This window comes from Cygnus atratus, chromosome 3 (genome assembly GCF_013377495.2).
Source record: "Cygnus atratus isolate AKBS03 ecotype Queensland, Australia chromosome 3, CAtr_DNAZoo_HiC_assembly, whole genome shotgun sequence".
NCBI lineage: Eukaryota > Metazoa > Chordata > Aves > Anseriformes > Anatidae > Cygnus > Cygnus atratus.
Genome location: NC_066364.1, coordinates 7,955,482 through 7,979,030, shown reverse-complemented (window position 1 = coordinate 7,979,030; position 23,549 = coordinate 7,955,482). Strand labels below are relative to the sequence as shown.

General features: G+C 41.0%; 1 protein-coding gene across 21 annotated transcripts in view; it reads left to right on the top strand.

Annotated features, from left to right (window-relative positions):
- Positions 1-23,549, top strand: part of KLHL29 (kelch like family member 29) — a 391,775-nt gene that overhangs the window by 275,329 nt on the left and 92,897 nt on the right. The window lies entirely within an intron of this gene.

Genomic DNA, 23,549 nt, shown 5'->3' with positions numbered 1-23,549 from the left:
ATCAGAAAGTTAAATTACAGCTGTACAGGTATGAGGTGCATTGAAACAGGTATAAGGAAAGGAACAAGGACTTAAATAAAACATGCTATTGTAGGAGCTTTTTTATGAAGCCACTTGGATGAACTTCAATATAATGATCCCTGTCAGGGCCATCAGAATCGCAGCTTTTACCAGCTTTTACACCTTGCCTGCACATCACCTGTGTTTACTTTGTACAACAACTCTGTTGTACTGCTGTTGCATTATTTTTATTTACATACAAGCACTTCACAGATAACATTCAGAAGAAGTAAAGAAGTAAAAAGGTCACTGCACCAAGCAGTCTGTGATTTATGAGGGCCTCCCCGCTCTCACAGCCAGAATAGTGCTTTTCACTAAAACCAGTGGGACCGTATCCTTCCTAAAGTGCCGTACCTGGCCAAAAGCATCTGCAGAGCCAGGCCCCACACTGTTTTGTGAGACTTCAGTTACTTCAGCTACAGCAGGGAAAATGATGATTCAGTTCTTGAATCTGTTTCCAAGTGCTGGTCCTAGCTTTTCCACGTACACTGTTAGCCCTCGAACAGCACAGCACCCGGTCTCTGGCTGTCATCAGTGGAGAAAGAGGCATTGCTACAGGGCTGGCCATCTTTTCTGTTGATTGTTGAGCAAACTTCAGCCACTGGCTTAGGATAGGGGTCTGACATTTGGATGCTGAGTTTTTAATATTTCTTGTAAACTGCCTTCCTTCCCTTTCCTCATTCATGTTATCCATAGTTAAGGGGAAAGAGGTGGTTTATGGTTATTTCTGAGTTCAAGTTCTTCTTCCAAAATGCAAGGCTTGGGCTTCTATATTTCTGTTAGAAGTTATTTGAACAGTCCAGAGGTCCCTTCCTACCTAAATTATTCTGTGGTTCTATGAGCCTAAATTTTTTAACAGTTCCTTAAAATTAAAATTAGGTGGGGAAAAGCATAACTTTCAAGTAGTCACAGAGCTACTTAAAAATCTCTTCTTTGAAAGTTTCCCTTTGGCTGCTGTCTGAATTGTGCACAGCTTGCCCTCCAGGACCCATTTGCTCTCTGCTGGCAAATTAGGTTCTTAGAGAGACAAAAAATATACTGGGAATAATTTTTGCCAGACAAAGTCTGGACAAAGTCTTTTGTCCAGAACACAAACCTAATAGACACTGTCTTCTGGTGTGCATGCAAGCCTGTCATCTTGTATGTTCCCGTATGAGAACCTGCTATGTCTGGTTGTGAACTCAGCACTACCTGGATATATATACTGGGTGGATTAAGCCTCTCAGACCATGTCTGCATTAATCAGTTAAGTACATGAGATGGCTGCCTGGTACAGAGATCTAGCTTGCACAGAACAGCCTGCATCCCTCTTGTGAAACTTCCCTGCTCATCAAAGAGAGAGCCCATGTATAAATAGTCTGTTGGGAACGGTCCCTGTCCTGTTGGGTGAATGTTACTGGACCAAAACCATAGGAGTGGCTCTCTAGCAGTAGAGACGACTGAGTTCTGAGGCAGAAGAGTATTCCCTGGCTATGCTGAAGGCTCAGTACAGATGTATCCACAAGAAACCCAGGTTTACAAAGTCCTATTTGTGAGTTCCAAGTAAATGCACTGTCTACCTCTCGGTGCATGTTTTTTTATATTTTTTTTATTGTTCTATTTTATTGAAATGTTTTAATTTTGGTTTTATTGCAAATTCTGCCTATTATCCCTCACTTCATACGATCTCTAGGATGCTTTCCATCAAAACATCCTGACACATTAGGACTAGGAACAGTAGCGTGCTGTTCCTTCAGCCCACATACAGACAGCATCAGATGAATATCCTCTGTAATATCATCTGCCAGCAGAGAAGCTGAACCTTTAACTTCCAATCCTGGCTCTTTGCCCAAATTAAATAAATGAGTGTAGACTGACCACCATCGTTTCTGTGAATTAACCGCTAGAGGGAGGCATGGCAGACTTAGCTTATTTTATTTTTAGACTTTGTACTGTACACAATTTAATATACTTTATACATCCAGCTTTTCTACTTCCCTTTTCGAGCCAGTTTTTATACAACCCTCACTTGTTGCTTCCTTGTTGGTGTATTGGTTGCAGGCTGTTCATCACAGACACTATCTTATGGCTTCTTTTTTATGAGGTATCTAGGAAACTGTCACTGTGCTTGCAAAATATATTGCACTATTCATATAGTATAATATAATGGATTTTGTTGTTCATTTTAGTAGCCAGAATTCTCCCACATTTCTCCTCGGTAGTTTTAAGTGCAACAGAAGCAGGCAGTCAAACATTGCAATGGCATGTTATTTCATGTAAGGATTTTTTTTTCCGCTTTCAAAACTAGAAAAAAACAGTGCCAGCAGTGGGAATTGATCAAACCGTAACATTTGTGTGTGACGCCCTAATAGATTCTATAATGCTGCTAGCTTGGCTTACAACATGGCAGCTAGACAGGCATATTAGCCGCATCCTTTTACATGCAGACCTTGCTGTTAAATCGTGTTTGGCTAATCTTCCCTTAGGGGAAATTGGATTTCAGTCCTTCTCCCACCCCGAAACCCACTGAAAGATATAAAATTGGTTTTTAGAAGTCTCTTTTTCTCTAAGGCACTTTAATTGGCATAAGGTAGTTGCTCCTATAGAGAGACTATCGATTAGCATTTTTATTTTGCTAAACTTTAAAGTACACCACTTTCAGAAGCATTTCATGAAATACCAAGGCAATAAACCTGGCAATAAAAGGCCAGAATGGGCACTGACTTGGCTTGCTTACTCCTACCTGTCTCATTCGTCTTGTTGGTGTTTTTTTTTTTCTTTTTTAACCTGGCAAATGGCCAAGGCTGTTTATCATTCTCTTTTTACCAGTCCCTGAGTGAAATCCAAGCTGGACACATGAGTCAGTGTCACATACATAGAAAGATTTACCCCCAAGGTTGATGGAACCAGGATTTCTGGTAGCCTTGGCCAGTGCAGCATGTTCTTCAGTGCCCACATCACGGAAAAAAAGCCTGTGCTTAGTCTCCTTCCTCACCACTGGGGCTGCTGACAGGCCTTGGGGAAGTGGGATAAAGTCATTAGAGAAAATAGGCTTGGGGGATTTTTAATATAAAAATTTTTAATAAAGAAAATCTGCATGCATCCTAACATCTTATTTGATTTTTTCCAGCATGCTTTGTTAGACTTTTTTTAAAGTCTTTGATGCATTATCATATCTTTGAAAAGATGTTGAAATGTCTCTTTTAGTCCTCAACACCTGTTTTCAGCATGAGTACATTGGTGACCAATCTGGGGGCTTTGTTCGCATAGGTTTGTGTTGTTTCCAGTAATTAAATGAGTTAGGATTTTAAATGTGACAGTCCCTGAAGTTTAGCCTATCTCATGTCTGTGCAAGACTCAGTTTTCTCTGCGTTAAGGGGTTACTGACAGCCTGAAGTCAGGAAGTCATGTATGTTCTAGCTACAGAGCACCTCCCGAATGCGGCATTCTTCCAATTTCGCTTTTGTCTTCCACTGCCAATCATATTCTAAAAGCAAAAATGACACCTGGCCTCTTCCCATTTGCCAGCACCAGTGCAAATAAAATTTCAGTATGTATATGGCAACACTGTGTTTTCAGAAAATTGAAAATGCAATGAAGTAAATACTCGAGTTGTCAGAGCTTTGTAGCAGTAGAGTACATGAGTACTCAAGAGCAAAAATGTTGAGTGAAAACAACTTGGTGATCCCAGTCCAATCTCGCTACATTACTTATCATCAAAATCCAGGGCTTGGAGGCAGAATAATTTTGACCTAAGGCCAGCCATTTGTGTATTTACTTTGTGCTTTCTTTTATAGAAAACATTATAGGGGTACATTGCTTTGCCTGGGTCTTGTGTTTAATAGTACTTTGCATCCATCTATGCCACTGAGACAGATTTAATTTTAGAATGTTTCAGAAGCGCCTTTTCGCCAATCAGACATTAGCTGTACAAAATCACCATGAACTGCTTTGCTTTCTCAGCATGGCTCGGCTTTATCCTCCGTCAATAGACATCTTATCAATCCTTGTTCAAAGACATTCTCTTGCTTCCCCTGGGCTAGTGCTGGTGATAGATAAAAAGTCTGCAAGCTTGGGTTGTGATTTGTTAGTCCCAAGTTATTTGAGGCAAATGGATAATAAACAAATATTGAAAGTCCACCCAGTTCATTAAAACTCGAAGCAGTCATTTGAAAGTGTGGTGGGGTTTTGGAGTGCTCTCAGCTTCACAGCATGGCCCATGATGATGCATGTACAGACCAAAATGTAATATAAAGAACACTTCTTTCATCTTCACAAAGAGGTTTTATCATACAGCCTTAAAGACCTTTAGATCTCTCTACATCTGAAAGGAAGATCCAGCATCTCTTGGAATTTCTCTGTATAAATTCGGAACCTCTTTAGTGACTATTCCTTTGAATCTCTGGGTTAACTCTCATTTTTGTTTTGTATTAAAGTTTCTTTTTTTACTACCTTTATACTTACAAGGGTCATTAGAGGATTATCACTAAACTTCAGAATATTACCAGTTTCTGACAGCTCCTGCTATTTCCCTTCCTGTGGTTAACTTGACTTTTCACTTGAACCAAAAAATAATACTTACCATTGCTTTATCTTAATTCTAAACATTTCCCTGAAGAATATCTTCAGTTTTCTTTAGTGTCAGTCCACCTCTTATCAGACAAATGAAAGGTTTCGTAAGAACATTTTTGCCTGTTAATATTAAGAACCTTCTTAGGCTATGGATCAAGACTACTGTTTTAAAAGCAAATTAATTGGTACTTCTGTAGCAATTAGAGATTATTAGAAAATAACTTCATTTCTTGCTGATTTGTACATGGGAACATGGTAAAAACATTAGCAAAGCTTCTTTAATGCACATAAAAAATGAAATGTTCTGCAGTCAAAACATACTCTGCGAATAACTAATTGTAATCTGTGCATCTGTCCAACCAGATTTTTTTCCCCATCCACTAAGCTTTCAACACAGCCATTAGTCAAAAATAAACAGCCATTTCCAACTGGGAAAATTACAAAGAACTTTTGAGAAGGCTGAGCCATCTGAGGATTCTCCAGTAAAAGAGTCAAACCTAAAAGCATTTAAAACACACAAAGATTTATTCTCATGGGCCAATATGCTAAGGACTTAAGAGAAAAATGGGTGTGTAACAGCAATAATATTAAGGTTTGTTTTAGTAATGAATTGACTGGAAAGTAACTGGTAAATGGTAAAATGTGATATATATGCCATCCATTTTATCCCATCTGATTCTTAGAAAACCAAATATATTGTCATGGAGAGACTGTTCTGTTACTGCCTCAGTTTGCCTCATTACTGTGGATGAAAAGTTTCAGTTGACAAATTTCTCAAATGTTACCAGTCCTGAATGCCTTGGGATAAGAAAATTCCCCCAACCTGATGAATGTTCCTGAAGCACAGTAGCAGAGGAGTGCCAGGATTTTTCCTAAATTAATTTGTAGGTTTCTGGCACTGGATTCCTTCTCCTTCTCCGCCTTCTCCTTCTCCTTCTCCTTCTCCTTCTCCTTCTCCTTCTCCTTCTCCTTCTCCTTCTTTCTCCTTCTCCTTCTTTCTCCTTCTCCTTCTCCTTCTCCTTCTCCTTCTTTCTCCTTCTCCTTCTTTCTCCTTCTTCTCCTTCTCCTTCTCCTTCTCCTTCTCCTTCTCCTTCTCCTCCTTTTTCCATGCCATTGTGCTTACTTTGGTAGAACCCATCATGCTACCTCCTACAAAGAAATTTGGAAGAGGCAGCTCTCAAATTATAAATTTTATTGTTCATCAAAGTTTGCAATAAAAGTCATCAGAAATAAAATAATGGGGGCAGGTTTCTCAAGGAACCCAGGTCTGCCAGGGTACCAGAGTCTGCAGAATGCCATTGACATATAAATGGGTCACAAAGAAGTGACAGAAACTCATCATATAACACTGGGCATTCAACTGAGTGAATAAATATACTGCCTTTCTGCTAAATTATTTATAGTTATTGAAACAAAGGTAGCATTTGCCATGGATAAATTACTTTAGAATCACAGAATCATAAAGGTTGGGAAAGACCTCCAAGATCATCTGGTCCAACCATCCCCCTACCCCTACCTTAGTAAGGCTTTGAACTGTTACAGGCCTACCTAATTGTGCAGGTGGTTTCATTTTTATAGCACAGCACATACAGGACAATCAAGTGATCACAGGCAGCCAGCATGGGTTTATGAAAGGCAGGTTCTGCCTGACTAATTTGATCTCCTTCAATGACAAGATGACCGATTTAGTAGATGAGGGAAAGGCTGTGGATGCTGTTTATCTGAATTTTAGAAAAGTATTTGACATTGTTTCCCACAGTATTCTCATGGAGAAACTGGCTGCTTTTGGCTTGTACGGGTGTATAGTTTGCTAGGTGAAGAACAGGCTGGTGGCTGGGCTCCAAGAGTCGTGGTGAATGGAGTTCAGTCCAGTAGGCAGCTAGTCACCAGTGGTGTTCCCCAGGTCTCTTGTCTTGGGGCAAGTTTTGTTAATATCTTTATCAGTGATCTGGACAAGGGGATTGAGTGCACCCTCAGTAAGTCTGCGAACGACACCATGAGTGTTGATCTGCTTGAGGGTATGAGGGCTCTGCAGAGGGACCTAGATAGGCTGGACTGATGGGCCAAGGCCACATTCAGCAAGGGGAAGTGCCAGGTCCTGCACTTAGGTCACAATAACCTCATGCAGTGGTTTATGTCTAGGGAAGAGTGGCTGGAAAGTTGCCCTGCAGACAAGGGACTGGGAGTGCTGGTCGACAGCCGTCTGAACTTGAGCCAACAGTGTGCCCAGGTGGCCAAGAAGGCCAATGCCACCTTGGCCCGCACCAGAAATAGTGTGGCCAGCAGGGCCAAGAGAGTGATTGTCCTTCTGTACATGGGATTGGTGAGACCACACCTCAAATATTGTGTTCTTTTTGGACCCCTCACTGTAAGAAGGCTGTTGAGTTGCTTGAGCATGTGCAGAGAAGAGCAATGAAGCTGGTGAAGGGACTAGGAAACAAAACATGAGAAGCGGCTGAGGGACTGGGATTGTTTAGTCTGGAGAAGAGGAGGCTGACGGGAGACCTCATGGCTCTCTACAACTACCTGAAAGGAGGCTGCAGCAAGGAGGGTGTCGGTCTCTTTTCTCAGGCGACAAGTGATAGGATGTGAGGAAACAATCTCAAGTTGCACCAGAAGAGGTTTATATTGGATATTAAGAATAATTTCTTCATGGAGAGTGCAGTCAAGCATTGGAACAGGCTGTCCAGGGAGATGGTGGAGTCCCCATCCCTGGAGGTATTTAAGAGACGTGTGGACGTGGCACTGGGGGACATGGGTTAGTGATTATACTGTATAGGTCAGGGAGATGGTTGGACTTGGTGATCTTGAAAGTCTTTTCCAACCTAGATGATTCTATGACTCTATGAGATGCAGAGAGAATAACCGCAGCCACAGACTATTTATGTGTTCAGATGAAGGAAGCAAGGCATTTATGGATGAGTTTCAGAAACAGATGTGTGCAAAAACGTATGCATGATTTAAAGCAATTATGTATGTAAACTTGATAGCAATGCACATGGCAGTTGACTGAAGACCTAGGGGGTCGCTTGCATATGCAAAGTTATCCACTGATTCTTTGGACCCAGTTTTCACGCTGTGATATGACCAGATTAACTTTCATCCCTGTGAAACTGAGATGCTTAAAGGACACTGTATGGTTTTTCTCCAATCTCTTTAAACAAACATTATTTTTTTTCATCAATCTGTGTTGCAAATAGAAATATAAAGGAAAGTATAAATAGCTATACTGAAATAGTGCCCTCAGCTGCCTGTCTTACTATCACACCTTGCACAGTAGCTAGATCTGATTTTTAGAAGAAAGCAAAAGAAATTTTGCAGGAAGCACTTGTAGGACCTCTACTAAGCTTCTGTAGCTTATTGTTTTCGTTTGAAATCTCCTTCTATTAATATTTCATAATTTCAAAGTAAGTAGAAATCCACATGGCAGAAGGATGGGAATAACAGGATTTTCTCTGTGTTTACATTTTATGCAAGTTAGCTGAAAAGGTAAATAGAGTTTTTGGGAGTAAGGAGGATTTGGTTGATTTTTTTTTCAAAGGTTTTCTATTTTATTGTCACTTCAGCATGTTCACTTTCATCTAAAATCAGTTCAACTTGTATTGAGAACTGAAAGAGATATTCAAAACTTCTGTAAGGATCTGAAGCTTATACAATCACAGTATTTTGATATCAGTGGGTCTTGCCACTGTTTCACTGGTTTTAATTTGATTAGCCTATATAAGCCAAATTTTAGTAAGGGTTCCTGTTCTCAAAGACAGTTGTTTTTCTTTGTTTGTTTATTTGTTTTTTTGTTTTTTTCCCCAATTTCATTAGATACCTAATGATTGGGCAAGAGAAGTGGTAAAATTACCTGAATATCACTGAAAAAAATGTGGAACATCTCAGGAGCATCAGGAAGGCTCCACTGTTCCCATCAGAGCTCAGTCTTACTGATCACCATCAAATGCAGCCATGAGACTCCCCCCTAGGAAATCACCCTTGCATGCTCACAGACTTGTTTTTCTCGGATGTGTCCAGTGGCCAAATGCTGCTGCCCCCTGCGTTATCCTGATATAACGGAGTGAGGCGTTTGGTTTGCTGATTATTAAACATAAAATACAATAAATTGCAAGGGCTGTGAGAAACCTCAGCTAAGGAAGCTGCTTAGAGCGATGCAGTTACTTAAATATCTGCAGAGGAAATGTTTTACCATTGAATGGGGCTGTCAGATTTTTAGGTGGTGAACAGTTTGACAGGGCTGACACTCTGTGTGGCCCCAACATGCTCACTAGCTGGAACAGGTTCCTTCCCACTCATTTCCCCACCCTCAAGACAAGCAGGCCAAGACACAAATTTGTGGTGACTTGCTAAGGTTCACAGAGCATATCTGTCACACTGCTTTGAATCCCAGCACTTGGTCTCAGCAATCTGCTCATCTCTTCTGAAATGAGAGTAACGCATGCTAACACACATACTCAATTAGATCTCAGTCCCAAATGTTGATTTACCAGGGTATGGCACCAACAGGGTTTCAATTTCTCCGTCCATTATTTCCACACCTGCTCTTTTTTCCTCCATCTTCTGGATTATAGGACAGTCATGTACCAGCGCAGCCCTGCATCAAACCCTGAATAGCTCTGCACGTGTTCAGCTCGACACACGGGAGTTCTGCAATAGATGCATGTTTATGCAGGATTAGGGATGTGAAGTAGGTGGTACTTGGTGCTTTCGCTGACCGAATGATGCCAGCTGCCTTTGCAAATTGCCCATCAGGATGATACTGCATTTGTCTGGAGGTTGCACTAGCCTGAGTGGCCTTAAATGTGGAATGAGTTCTTGTTATCCTGACTCTGCAATTGTTTTTCTGAGGTTTGATACACAGCTTCTGCTGGCCTGTGACACTAGTATATTATGTTGTTATCGTGTGCTTATATTCTTATCCTAAAACCACGTTTAAAAAAAAAAATCTTCAGTGTAGAGAATGAGGATGAGTCAAAGAAGCCTGTCTGCTAAATTACTTTCCATTCCTGTGTTGCTTTCTCCATGATTGGATTAAAAGAGGTTGTCAGTGTATGCTCATCCTGTAACTGCCTACCCTGTCCCCTGGCTAAGTATAAATAAAGGCTTGGCAGGTTCTACTCCAGCATGTTGTTTAACGTCTACAAGTACCAATATTTACTCAGAAATTTAAAACAATGCATTCAGCCTTCTCTTACTCGAGGGCAACAGGAGTACAAAGTGGCCAGTCATGTCCATGGCATGTCTGCTCACCCCGTGGGGTTTCCCTTTCATTATCTCTGTGCTGTCTCCTTTTGTTTAACATAAGACCTGAATTATGAACTGCTCAGAAATTCCAGACCCATTACTGCACTGTGCTTTGCAGAGAGCTCTTTGTTCGTCATTCAGTGTTTGCCTTTCTTTTGCCGCCCAGAACAGAATGAGAAATGCGACATTTGCCATTCTGTGTTTTCCTGCAGTGGGACTGAGTATCATGATGGGCTCACCAGGAAATCTACAATGCTGTATCCAGACTTTCATTATGGAAAGCCTTTTCTCTGGTTCCTCTAACATTTGGTGTTGCTGTTGTTGAGAACACAGCAGATTTAATCTTGCGTATGGGTAAAATAGCTTAGAAGGAAAATCTTGGAAATTTTGCATATTTAAAACAAAGTTCACATGATATTGAATTAAATATAATAATAGTATTGCACTGTATTTCCCCTACATTCCCTCATTTTACAAGGCAATTAAAATTCTTACTAAGACATCGGAATGGGGTTGTTTTCTACAAAATGCATTTTCTTCCAGACAAATAAAATCTTCACCTCTTTGGTCTTTGTCAGGCATCCAGGAATGGAAATAGACAACTTGAGAAATCTACTGAATATACACCAGCAAAAAGCTAAATTGTAGTTCCTCTGTGTGGTCTAGATATTGCAGCAGACACATCTGCCTATTCCTTTGTTCCCTGAACCCCAGAGCCTTCCCACCCCTTTCACCATGACTCCTGCAATCTCCTCAAGCTGGTTCAGCTCCCTGCCAACCTCAGGCTGTCTTATTGCTGCCCTCCAGCCCTGGCATTGCAGGCCACTCTGCTTGTTTTCCTTTTCTTTTTCCCCGACCACCTCCTCTTCCCCTGACCCCACAGGGTCTCGGGCATCACGGCGTTAGCATACCGGTATGCCCCAGCATCAGGCTCTGGACTCAGGGCTGGCATTGGCAATTCTGAGCTGGGCTTTGACAACAGAGATCGCAAGGGACAGCCACTGGAGCATGGTGTCGTGTACAGGAGAGATAATAGGAAAGAGGGAAAAAATTAGTACATCAAAAAAATCACACCTCTCATCAGGCCATAGATTTGGGAAATTTGACTTCACACCCTCAAACGCCATCATTAGACCTTCAATTCACATCCAACCAAGTAGAGAGGAGATGGCAAGGAAGAACAGCCTTTTGTGCAGAGTTGGTGCTCAACAAATAGGACACCCAGACCCAGTTCCCTCCTCCATGTTACGGGCTCAAATTCACAGCTCCCACCTCTCAGGGAAGTTGTTGTGGACACTCTGCTGAAGGTACGCTGTGCTACGTGGCAGTCATGGAGCTACAAGATCAAGCAAGGAGATACTCTGTCAGCCCACTAAATCATCTGAGGGAGCCTGAATTTAATGCCCTCTTTGGAGCTGGTGGACAATAAATACCTGTTTTCTATAAAAGAGATGTTATAAGGAAGCTGGAGTCCCAGGACATCCTTCATGGGAGAAGCAAAGGGGAAAGCTGCACAGGTATTGCCTACAAAAGGAGAAAATCACAGGTCTTGGTTTGGCTGCAGATCCCAAAGGCAGTTCTGGAGCAGTAAAACCAGCAAGGTGGGCAGTTCAGTGGTGTGGACAATACACGCTTGTGGGGAAGCAGTGGTCACCCCGGCCACTGGGCTTTCCACTGGCCATCCCCACTGCTAACAGGGACCTAGCTGTGCTTAGGAGTGTGTGCATCTAGGCATCCTAATTCTGCTGATGGCCCTGAATGGCTCTGGATGTAGTGCCATTTCACTTTTTAACCTCGCTAATGATTCAAGCCTGCAGTGCACGCTGTGCTGTGCGCTGGGTGTGTGTCTGCTTGAGTCCCCTTGTCATAAAACAGGCTGGCAGGACAGTCTGCAGAGAGTCTGGAAATCACTCTTCTGCTCTGTGATCTGAACTTCTTGGTGATATTCTCAGTATGTGTTCAAGAAAGATTTGATGCAGAGGCTGAGGCTATCATTGCTTGAAGATGAAACAGGCTCTTAGGTTGACTGCCTTAGATCCTGTAGGACTGACAATTTTGAGGCTGCCAAGATTTATTTTGTATGTATTGTATAATTAATGTAAAGTGAGATATGTGGATATTAATAATGCTAGGGTGTCTGGAGTCTTGTATAAGTTAATAAGTAACCCAAATTAATAAATAAAACAAACACATGGGGCTACTCATAAAGCGAACTGCAAAGCAACATAAGGAGGGGGCAGCAGCCCTCTGCACTTGCAACTGGAAGAATCAGACTTTGCGAGTTCCCTGAAAAATGCCCCATCTTTCTGTTTCCTCTTCCTTTCTTTTCCTTTTAGGAGCGAGTTAAAATGTTCGTAGTGATCTGTGGTGCCTTACTTGTTTTGCATTCTGTGGGTCTAACGGAGATCTTTCTTTTATTTGCTGGCTTAACAGCTGAAATTAGGTGAAGCTTTTGGAGGTAGAAAACTGGCACACTTGAGGTTGCCTCAACCATTGCCTTCTGGAATATATCAGCTGGAAATGAGATCAAAATGTCACGTCTCTACATGATTCGGTTGTGCTTGGGCTGATTCCAGGTCCTAGATGTTAAAATGGGCCTGGTACAAAGCTTGTTGAACAACTGCTCGGCAATCAGAGAACACCTATAAACCAATTTGTGAAATACAGCCTGATCTGCATACTTTCTGTTAAACAGCCATTTGTAGTTTAAACTTTTTTTTGTGGCTCAAAATCTGCTAATGATGTCTAATATATAATATAGATACGTAAATGAGTAAATTCTCAGTATTACTGCCTTTATTCCACAGATTATCAATCTTGCCCTGGCTACATTCAAGCTCTGTTTCTAAATCAACTACACCAAATACCTGTCCAGCTTTCCTGCTGGAGAGCATTAACCTGGGATTTAATCATTGCTACTGAAGAAGCTGTTCTGCTCAGACTGGCAAAGCAAAAAGGAAGAAAGTTTTGCAGATGAAGCTAGTCCGTTATGAACGTCTGTGTGTTCTCTCTGATTAAAACTGAGTTAGGGGAGATTCAAAGGGAATTTTCATTGTCATCAATAGCTGGTCATAGGAAGCTTTGCATAAGTCAGATTTAGAAAGGATGGTTATTTAACAGGAGAGAGCAGAGGTCCTCCAGCTAGACCTTCGTGCTAAAAAGAAAAAGATTCACCTCCAGTGTCGCTAAACCAGAAAGATGGTGACAGGAGCAAGTATCGAAAAATGTACTTAAAACCTAGGGGAGAGATGTACGTGTCGGGTAGAGAAGAGGAAAGGAGACAACAAGGTTGCAAAAGACCTTCACTAAGTGGAGCAAGAGGAGAACAAAAATAGATATATTCTCTTAAATGTGCAGTGAGTCACCACAAGTCATGTTTTATGGGGATTTTATTGCATGTTTCATGTGTACCTTGGAGAATAAAACCATATGCATCTGATTAGATTACTTAGGGCTGGGAGTGTAAGGTAAGAGCATAAATTGAATGCAATTATTTTTAAAGGAAATTATATTCCTGCTGCTTTCTGTCTGTCTGCTGTCCTCTATCTTTTTCTTTTTATTGTCTCTTTTATCTTGGTTCTAAGGTGGTTTTTAGTCCGTATCTACCTTGCAATCCCCTGGTTTGTATGAAGGCAATTCACAGCTCAGTGCATTGCCTGTCTTCTCTGATTGTTTACAACTGGTTTATTAACCAGGCTTTGTCTTGGACTATCTTTGCTGCATCAGGAGGGAGGGGGGAGCATAGCCGTTCGTTTTGCATTAAGGATGTGTGCTGATGTGGAAATATCCAACCATACTCCTCAGTGGAGATGTCTGTGTTAAAATGAAACCAACTTTTATAGGGAAAAAATTAATTTATTACCAATGCAAGGTTATTACTTGGACCATATAATCCAGTGTAAGTATTTGATATTGCCTCCACCTAAGAGTCCTGTATTCCTGATTAAAAAGTGCCAGAGGGGAGTATATGCCTTGCAACCACTTATCTGCCCTGTTTTCAATTTCACCTGCTACAATATTCCATTTGAACTCTTTCTTAGAATTTTCCAGCTGAAGTGAAATATTTGATTTTTGCATTGGGCGGCAATTTTGGGGTTATAGGGCAGGGGCTTGAGAAATTTTTTCCTTTTCCCTGCTGCCTTCCTGTTCCTTCCCCTAGAAATATGTTGCCGTAAGTGCCTTTGGCAAAATAGTGATTAGCTATAATGAAGATCTGTCTGAGAGAGATTACTGCCTTTATGAGGTGGCATTTTTCAATGTGACTGTGCCTGTACCTTCCAGGCAGTTAGCTTTCTCTGCCCACAATTATATTTATTTATTTTGTTTTATAGTTTTAAATACCTGTGCTAGGCCAGGCTGATTTATTCATATTATTTAAGTAGACACAACATGAAATGTATTGAACCACACATTCTAAACGTATGTTATCATCTTTGCCCTCAACAATAATGAACCCATGTATAACTATCCACTTGCTCCCCAGATTCCCAAGAAGAGAGTTACGCTTTGCAGCAAGATTGAAAAAACTATGTTGAGAGACGTATCTAGTCTAATGATTTTCGGCTCTCCCCTGGGCTCCAGACCTGTTTCCTGGGGTAAGATTCATTCACCATACTTCAGGCTGTCTACATCCTAGATGTTGACATTTGGGATAGTTGTCACAGGCTCCTTTTCCTGTCAGTGGAGGTCTAGACAAGAGCATCAAAGGAGTCGGGGGCAATTTGTCTCATCCTCGAAATACAAACTGTGAGTGTGACTCCATTGGCTCTGTTGACTAAATCTCCACTGACTATAGGAAGAGCCATGGACAGCTGGCCCAGTTGTAGACATCTACACCAAGCTGGATGGGTCCCTGCTAAAATCTCAGCCTGTAAACCTACACACTTTGCAGATGTCTTACCATCAGTGCAAGCTCCTTTTACTCAAACCAGTGATTCACTACCTCGTTTACATGGCTGCTGTGAGCAGCAATATCATTTCATCTTCCCTCCCCAGGTATCGTGTCCTACGTGGATGTCTCATTCTTCACAACCGAGCTGTATGCTTGCAGCTTTTTCTGCCTTTCCATGATACAGACTTTCCAGAACATTCTCACAGTCAAAACTTTTTTCCCATCCCTCTTCATCTCATATCTCAGCCACTAGAGCTTCATTTTCTTTGGCTCTGACATGACCAGGCCTGTTTCCATCAGACCCTTTTAGAAGCTACCGGAAAAATTGTAGGCTGTCTCCATGTTGCCCAACGTTTTGTATATCTTTGTTGCCCTCATTTCTTCTTCTGCAAATGTATGTTACCTGCATTCACATTAAAAGTCCTTAAAAACTATGCCTTTTCTGTCTACCAATTTTAAGTCAGTCATGTTACAGCTGAAGAAGCTGCTGTGCTCAGACGTCATACCCGAGACATCATAACTGCTTAGGAAACCATCTCTTTCCTTTTCAACCCAGCACTTTCTTCTCCCATGCTGCTCCTTACATGGGGGAAGAAATGCCTATAAGCATCTCTAAAACAACTACGTGGTTCCCTTTCCAGTCCACCTGGAAAATTCTCCTCTGTCATGTTTAGCAGGCTCACTGGCACTGACTAATTGCCATCTTTACCACGTTATTACCACGTTATTCCTTCCATTTCTTGCCATTATACTGTCAGTGGCAAGAGCTCCATCTGCACTGCCCATGGAGCAGCTAACACGCCGGTGTCCTACCCCATGTCCTACCCCAGCATCAATTCCCAAATGCTCTGCTGAGGTCTGCCTCCCCATTGAAACCAGAAGGGGTCTGGGGTGGGAGATTCCAACGTGAAAATAATCTACAGTGGCAAGGCAACCAGGTCCCACATAACCTGCCTGGAAGCCATGATTCAAAAGCCGACAGCCCACTCCTCTCTGGACTGCTTTTCTCTCCTAGGGCTTACACGTAGCACTAGGAGATCTGTGGTTGGACACAAGCTACGTCAACATCGAGACATTTCCATGTCCGTGGCTAAAGCACACATCAGTTCCTTTGTGCTGCCTGTCCCCTTGGAGGAGTGATGCTGTTGTGATCTAAGCCCACATGCCAGCCAGCATTTCGGCCATATGCAGTGCTCCTCATCTGTGCTTACAGTTTGGTTGAAACTCTGTATGAACCTCTTACAAGCTTGGTGTTCATACTTCTGTTGCTCAAACAAATTCTATTATGCTTTACATTGGCTTTTCCCTTCCCAGTGCTCACCCATTCATTTTCAGAAGCTGCACTTCGCCCCCCATCACACACCCACACGCGCTGCAAAAATACGGAGAAATAATTGTTCTTTTAAAACATGGGTACCAGCAGGATTGACCACTTCTTCACAGTTTCATACCTTTTGAGAGTATTGCTTTGTTAACATCATTTTCAATAGAAGTCTTTATCTGTGCTTTTACAGGTCTAGCCTTTTTAACCTTCTGCAGTATGTTCTTGGACTTTATGATTTTAACCAGATCCATTATTATCTAAATACTGGGGAAGCAGGCAGGGGAGGGAAGAGAGAATGACAAGTGACTCCTTAAAGTGCTGTTCTCGGTAGCTCTTTACAATATACATTAGTAACAGCAGGGAGAACAGCTTTCATGGTAGATCTGAGCCTGTTAGAAAAAGAAGTCATGGTGCATAGTCTCAAAAAAAGGGGACTGGTTCGTATCCGTCACCATCGGTCTTGGCATTTCATGTCTGCATACAGCAATCCCGTTGTGCGTAGTCTAGACAGAGCGGTGTCAAGTTTGCCCCTGCTGCTTTACAGTCATGCTGGCTATAGTTTGCTCGTGAACAAAATCTCCTTAGGTGTTTTGGGATGCACAAAGCTTAAGATCTTAAAATGCTGCTCTCTGGAGTGTGTGTTCCTATTAATGGGCCCATAAAGATCCCCTTATTTATTATTGTTTAATTATATGCAACCTGTTGCTGCAAAATAGCTGTGCATAATTGGTATTTATTTGTCTGCTGGCTTGGGTGTACATTTATTTAAAAGATACATTTTGGTTTTAACAAGTTCTGTGTTACTGATTGTTCAAAGTGACTTTATTTTGCATTGTCTTTTCTCTAAATGTTCTTTTGATATTTAGAGTGTTAGTGATGATATTATTACATTGCTGTTAGCTATTGAATGAATGATTGCTGTTGTATTCTGAATGTGCTGATGCTGAAAATCTGTGATATAAATAAACTTCCTCTGGTAACATCATTATAATAGCACAAGCAGCAGAAATTTATGGAAAGAACAGATTAAATGCTTAGACTTAAATTCTTCAGTGTGCAACTCTGCTTAAACTGCTGTGTCTGAATTTTGGGTTGCTGAATCAGGTGGAAAAAATCAAACTGACACATCGCTTGTCTGTGCATTTTTGCTATGATATATTATGTTACTAAAAGAAAAAGCTCAAAAGCTACCATTGATAGTCCTGGCTAAAACTTGGAACATAAATTATTAAGATCTGTAGTTTCTTTTCAAAGTGGCCTGGGACTTAATGCATATATCACGGCAAGGAAATGTAGCATCAATATGTACTTAGGCATTATAACATGAGACATTTTTATGTATGTAGTAAAGCATTCACTATATAGCTGTTTATCTAAGCAACAGATAGGAAGGGTTGAGAAATTCACACAGTTAATCATATTTATTTAGCTAATTAACAACTAATAGCATTAATCATAACAAGCATGAACATTTGAAAAGTAATTTATTATTGAATATGGAAACTGTTATCAAAACTTGCTTTCCAAAGTACATTTTGTTTATTTAAATTCATAAAACCTCCCAAGATACCCAGTCTCAGTATTTCACGTGCTTATCCCACAAATTGAAAACGCAAAATACAAAGTACCATGTCAAGAATTTCCCAGAGATAAATACACCTCCACTAAACATCTCCAATTATCCTGTGTAATCACTTCTAGGCTGGGGAAATGAACCTCCCAAAGTCAGTACTGCTTATCTCTGGATAGCTCTAGTCACCTACACTTTGCGTGGAGCTTCAGGATTTCCCCGAAATAGGTTAAAAGGTAATATTATAATTATGCAATAAGATTAGTGCACTGGTCCCTAACCTCTGCTGCCCCTTGGCAGCAATACTGAGCAAGTAATGTTGTACAGTGGGATCATAATTTGTTCTCCCTGTCAGCCTTAAGTGTTAACTCCTGAATTCCCTGCAGCGGGGAGCAATGCTGTCCATTAGCTATCTGTTGGGAATTACCGAGAAAGCTGAAGACATCACCAGTGCCTGCTTTTCTAATTCAGTAGGTTTGTTCTCTTCCTTTCGATAACTTTTTTATTACAAGTTTAATAGTGCCCAGTGAGATTCGCTAATAAATGAATGCGTGTTCATTTCCTGCAGAGGTTTTGTCAAATTTGCCCTCTTATCTCCCAGGTTCAGAGTAAGAGTAATAGAGCGACAAGGCTCGTCTTTGAAAATTGAGGAGAGGGAGATGTTTCCCTCTGGGGGACGAGCAAGAAGAAGCGAAGAAAGGCAAACTTAAAACACAAAGTTGGAAAAATAAAATCGTGTTTTATCTATATTTTTCAAATGTTTACTTGTAACCAAGTTTAAATTAATCGAAGTAAATGACTGAACTCAGTGGGTATGCAAAAGACGAAATATGTAATATCTCAGAAAGCGTTACAACAACACATTAGATGGCTGTGTGGGAGGCATTTTCATATGAAATCCTATCTTTTTTTTAGTTATTTATAATTGTTTCAGGAAAAAAAATACATCCCTACAGGGCTTTGGACTGGAAAAGCGGGTGCTTGCTCTCTTTATGGCGGTGCATTTTAAAATTGGCAGGGTTCTCAATGGCCATTTTAGAGTTATCATAGTGCGGAACAACTGGTTTACACCAGCTGAATTTTTTCACAATGTGGTCCGTCTGTTTTGGGGTTCATTTTCTATCAGCTTAGTGTTAGTTTACTGCATAAAATAAAGCTTTTCTGTTTCAGTCGGTAACTCCAAACTGACTTGGACCTTAATCCTGCGATGATTTATGCACATATTTTCTGGGTCCTGTAGAGCAGCCAATGGGCCTGGAATCTGTTCTTTATGGTACTGCCTTCCTTTGGAAATTGGAGAGAGATCTGCTGATGGGAGGCTTTAACAAAAAGTAGCCACCATTAACAATAACTTGAAATGCTCGCTTCAAGTGGGCTGCAAAGCATGCAATTAAACACATGTTTGAGTCTCATCATATTGGGAGATTGTTTCCAAATATCCAGAAATTACCTGAGCTTAAACCTCAAATAGATGCTGTTAGGGCTGAAAATATTCAATCTAAATATGATGAAGCTGTATATTTGTGTGCATGTGTACAGATTTGGTAACGGATCATTTCAACATTGCACTCAAATGTTGAACATAAGTTACATTTCTCTTTGATATGGACAGAAAGAAACCAGTTCAGCCATATTACGATATAAATATATATTACTATGTTGGAATCTGTATATTAAAAATGGCTATTTTAGCTTGGAAGTATTTATGCATTGAAAATTACGCGTAAACGCTTATAGACAAGACCTACAAAATTATGAAGTATTGTAGTTCAATAGGATTATAAGAATTATGAGATTATTTTTAAAAGTATAAACGATTTTGTAAGCTAATCTGGGTACCTAATTTTACAGATAATAGCAACCTTTTCTTGATTTATGTGGTGAGGGAGTGGGAGGAGGAAGTGGGAAGGTTTTGACCCCTCCTATAGTATCCTGTAAAGAGATGTTAAAGGAGGAATTTAAAATCATATAGAAAGCTTATAATTTTCTCAGAAGTCAAATGGAACTTAGCACATAGTGCTGATGACTTATTTTCATGTAAATTCTTCATCTTGATGTAATTCATATGGCATCAGCACTGATAAGTAATCAGACCTTTGTGATAAAATCTAAAGAACAGAGGAATAAATGAATGCCATGCGGTTAACTCTTAACTGCAAAGCCATAGTACAGCAATGGTTTCAATTGTGTAACCCATAAAATATACAAAAAAACAGACTGACTGCAGTAAATGTCAGTCTGCCTGGCGCTCATGGTATAGTACAGCACAGTGGTGCACTGTGCATGCTATTGTGGGACCCGATCTGCTGTAGCCATCCAGGGTTGACTGTTAAGATTGCTGAGCCTCTGTATGCCATACAGACCTCGATCACAGTGTAGCAGTGTATTTAAACGTCTAATCAAAGTTATGCATAGAAGTAAGCTTCTGGCCACGGTCCTTACTTGCTCAGAGTTGAGGATTCTTTGTTCGGATCCCAAATGAATTTTGTTTGCGTGTGTATCAGTATTTTCTGCTAGACGGGGACAAAGACATATTAATACTTATTCAGTCTTTTGTAATATCCTTTGCAATCTCCAAATTAAGGTGCTGTGTAAGTATATTGTAGTGTTGTCAGTTGCTCTAGTTATTAATCTTGAAATAATAAAATGTGTATTAGATAGAATCAGGGCAGCTCAACAGTATATTGCAGGCTATAAGCTTTCATTAACAGCTACAAGAAATTTTTTGTTAACCCAATGTGTGTAGACACAGGAAGGGAGAGGAGCTGGAGGGAGCGTGATTTGGGCTTGATAAAGAGAGGATAAAAGAGGGGTAGGATTTTGATTCTGGTCAGATCTGGCTGCTCTTCAGCTTTGCCCATCAGTTGTCTTCTGGCAACACATGATGCTACATGCTCAAACATAATAGCAGTCCTTTATAATGGTCTTTTAAACGTGTTTTCTGTGCCAGGTAGGTTAGTGTGCACTAGCTTTTTATTTTTACTCTTCTTTTTGCATTGCTCTCAGCAAATAGGTGAATGCAGAGTGCTACAGAGTGCCGCAGCTTTGGCAATTTTTTTCACTATGATTAAGGAATAGTTCATCTATAACCAGAGTAGATCTCAGTCACCAGGAGACTGCAGTGACAAAAAGGGGTACTTAATCATCTGGCTAGGATAGGATCAGAAAAGAAAGCACATTTTTATTGCTGCAATCTGACTACTGAGGAGAAGCAGCGAGAAGTGAACCACCAGCTCCTACTTCCATCCATCTGCTCCCTCCTTTCTCTGGTTTTCTAATATATTTTTTTTTGTTCCACTTTAATTATGATAACCAGAGGCACTTGACAGAAGCTCTTTGTTCTGACAGGCGTGGTGGGTCCTGCGATTTCGGCACTCCTCTGGCTGTGAATGGTGGAGGAGCACTACAGAAACAGCAGTGAGATGCTAATCTCAGGAGGTGCTTTTCCACTCACCTAGATGACACGCACCCTTGGAAGGACAGGCCTGTTTTTTTCCCAAATGCTTTCGGCTGGAGTGGCACGTAAATACCTGTTTCACATGTCGGTATGCAGTGCTTGGTGCTTTCATGTTCCTCAAAGGCATCTGATGCTGCTGAAGCATCATGACAACTTGGCTGTCTTTGAGATCAGAAGGTTCAGCATCTCTTGGGCCTGCTACATCTGCTGGTTCATTTGGCAAGAGAAGCACCGGTTCATAGTAATGCCTTCCACCTCCCAAGTTAAGCAGAAGAATATATTAATTGTAGTTATGTGTTGTCATCTGTACACTCGGGAAACAATTAGGGAAGAGTTTCCTAATTTTCTGTGCAAGCTGAGCCTCGGGTGTTCTGTAATAAACCAGCAAACTGTGACTTGAGAGTTGGGATGTATTTGAACCTTGAAAGACAGTTGAGCGAAAATGAAGAAATGCTTTTTCTCATTCCTAAATTCTGTTCTTAATGCTTAACTTGCACAGTTTTCTGAATTTCAGTTTTCTGAAGTTTCCCAAAGTAGCATTGTTACGGGGCTTTATAGAGTCCTTTGTGGGGGATTGTATACGTCTGAGAAAAGGAGTCAGCAGATTCTCAGACATGAATAGTGCGGCATTTCTTTGCCACCTTTTCTCCTTGATCTTCATGTTTCATCATTTTTCTCACCAGATTACAGAGAGAACTTGAGTCTAAAGAGTCATGGCCAGTGCTACGCAAGGCAAGTGTGTTGTTAGAGACAGCAAGTGGAAGCTCTGTATCCTCTCCTTCAGCCACCTCCTCCTTTTGCTTTGGAAGAAGGGAGGCTGCAGCGGCTGCGCCAGCACCCGACACAGCGTGGAGAGCAGCACACAAATGCCCCAGAGTGCGTAGTTAAGGCGAGTTGAGCTCTGCCAGTTTAAGCAATCAATCAAACCAGTCTGCCTTCCTCATCAGTTAATGCAGTGAATGAGAATCATAATGTACCATGAAATGAGAAGCTTTTCTGGGGAGGTTTAAAAACAGAAATGTGACTGCTTAGATAAACGCTATACAATTGCTTTCAGTTCCCAGTCAAATGCTATCAATTTTAATTAGGTTGAAAACCATCATAAGATTTGACTTTTGCATCTGGGCAGCGTCTTTAATTGGGGTGTTGGTCACAGGTAAACACAACCTGAGCACCAGAAACGTATGAAAGAAACAGTAGGAGACCTTACTGGGACATTGCAGCTAATGGCAACTCATAAAGCTGCAAGGCTGTTTCCCCAGCATCCCTGTAAAGCAACTTCTCTAACATATTTCAGGCATTAGGAATTCTGCTATCACACCTCTGTACTTAAAAATCACATTGCAAATGGCAACTGCATGTTGTAGGATGTCTGAAATGCCTCATGATGTTCCTTTAGCGTTAATGACAACATAACTTTATCAGTATTAATTGAAACGGGCCTCCCAACAGATGCAGTGGCTTGTCTAAGCCTATCATTACAGTAGTCATATGCTTACTGGGAAAGTGCAGTATCTTATTTCCCAGAAAGTTAAGAATTATTGATGGTTTAAGTGACAGCATGGTACATAGGGAGATGCTGTAGTGGAAAAGTTATCTGATAGCTTAGATTTAATTTTTCCTGTTGAGTTTAAATTGACAACACTCCTAGTAATAATAAAACTCTTTGCATGGAGAGGACTATAATTTAATTTACTACTGTGAATATTGATTCCTGGATAGTACACTCTTTATCCTGCAGATGACCTAGATCCTTAGTTCCCTAAGGGTTTTGAATAATAACAGCAGCAAAAGGGTCTGGATTACATAAGAGACTTGATGGAGATTAGTTACTTTCTCTGCTGACATTTTAATTTTATTCATTTAATTTATTCCTCATATTCCTCATCTTGCTTTGTAGGCTGGAAACCATTGTCAGTTGGATTGGTGTTGATGAGCACTGTGTTTTAAACATTGCTCTTCTCAATTTTACCAAACCTTATGTTCAAAGTATTGGTCTCCAGAGAAGACCACGTTCACTTAGACAGGTGATTTCATTTCTCCCGAATTGAAATTATTCTCAAAGAGGTAATTTATTTCAAGTGTCTATATTCGGAGGACAGTCACCAAGGATTCCTCACTGGGGTTGTCGTGGTGTTGGCTTGCAGCTTGCATAGAACCTATTGGGGGGTGTTCCCACAGCATAGGGCAAGCTGACGGAGTTGAGGGATCCACAAAAGCCACTGCTGCCAGCTGTGGTCATTGAAAGAATGGGTAAGACCTCCAAAAGGGATTTGGGATTCTTGAAAAAATATTAAAATGCAGATAGAAAGGTCAGTGGAGGGAGGGAAGCGGCCGAAGGAGGTGTGTCATCCATTGCTTGCTGAATCCCAAGCGTGGAGGGTGCACATGGACCAAATATTGTGGCTCGTGAAGGCTCTGTAACCATAGGTATCAGTGATCAGTCAGG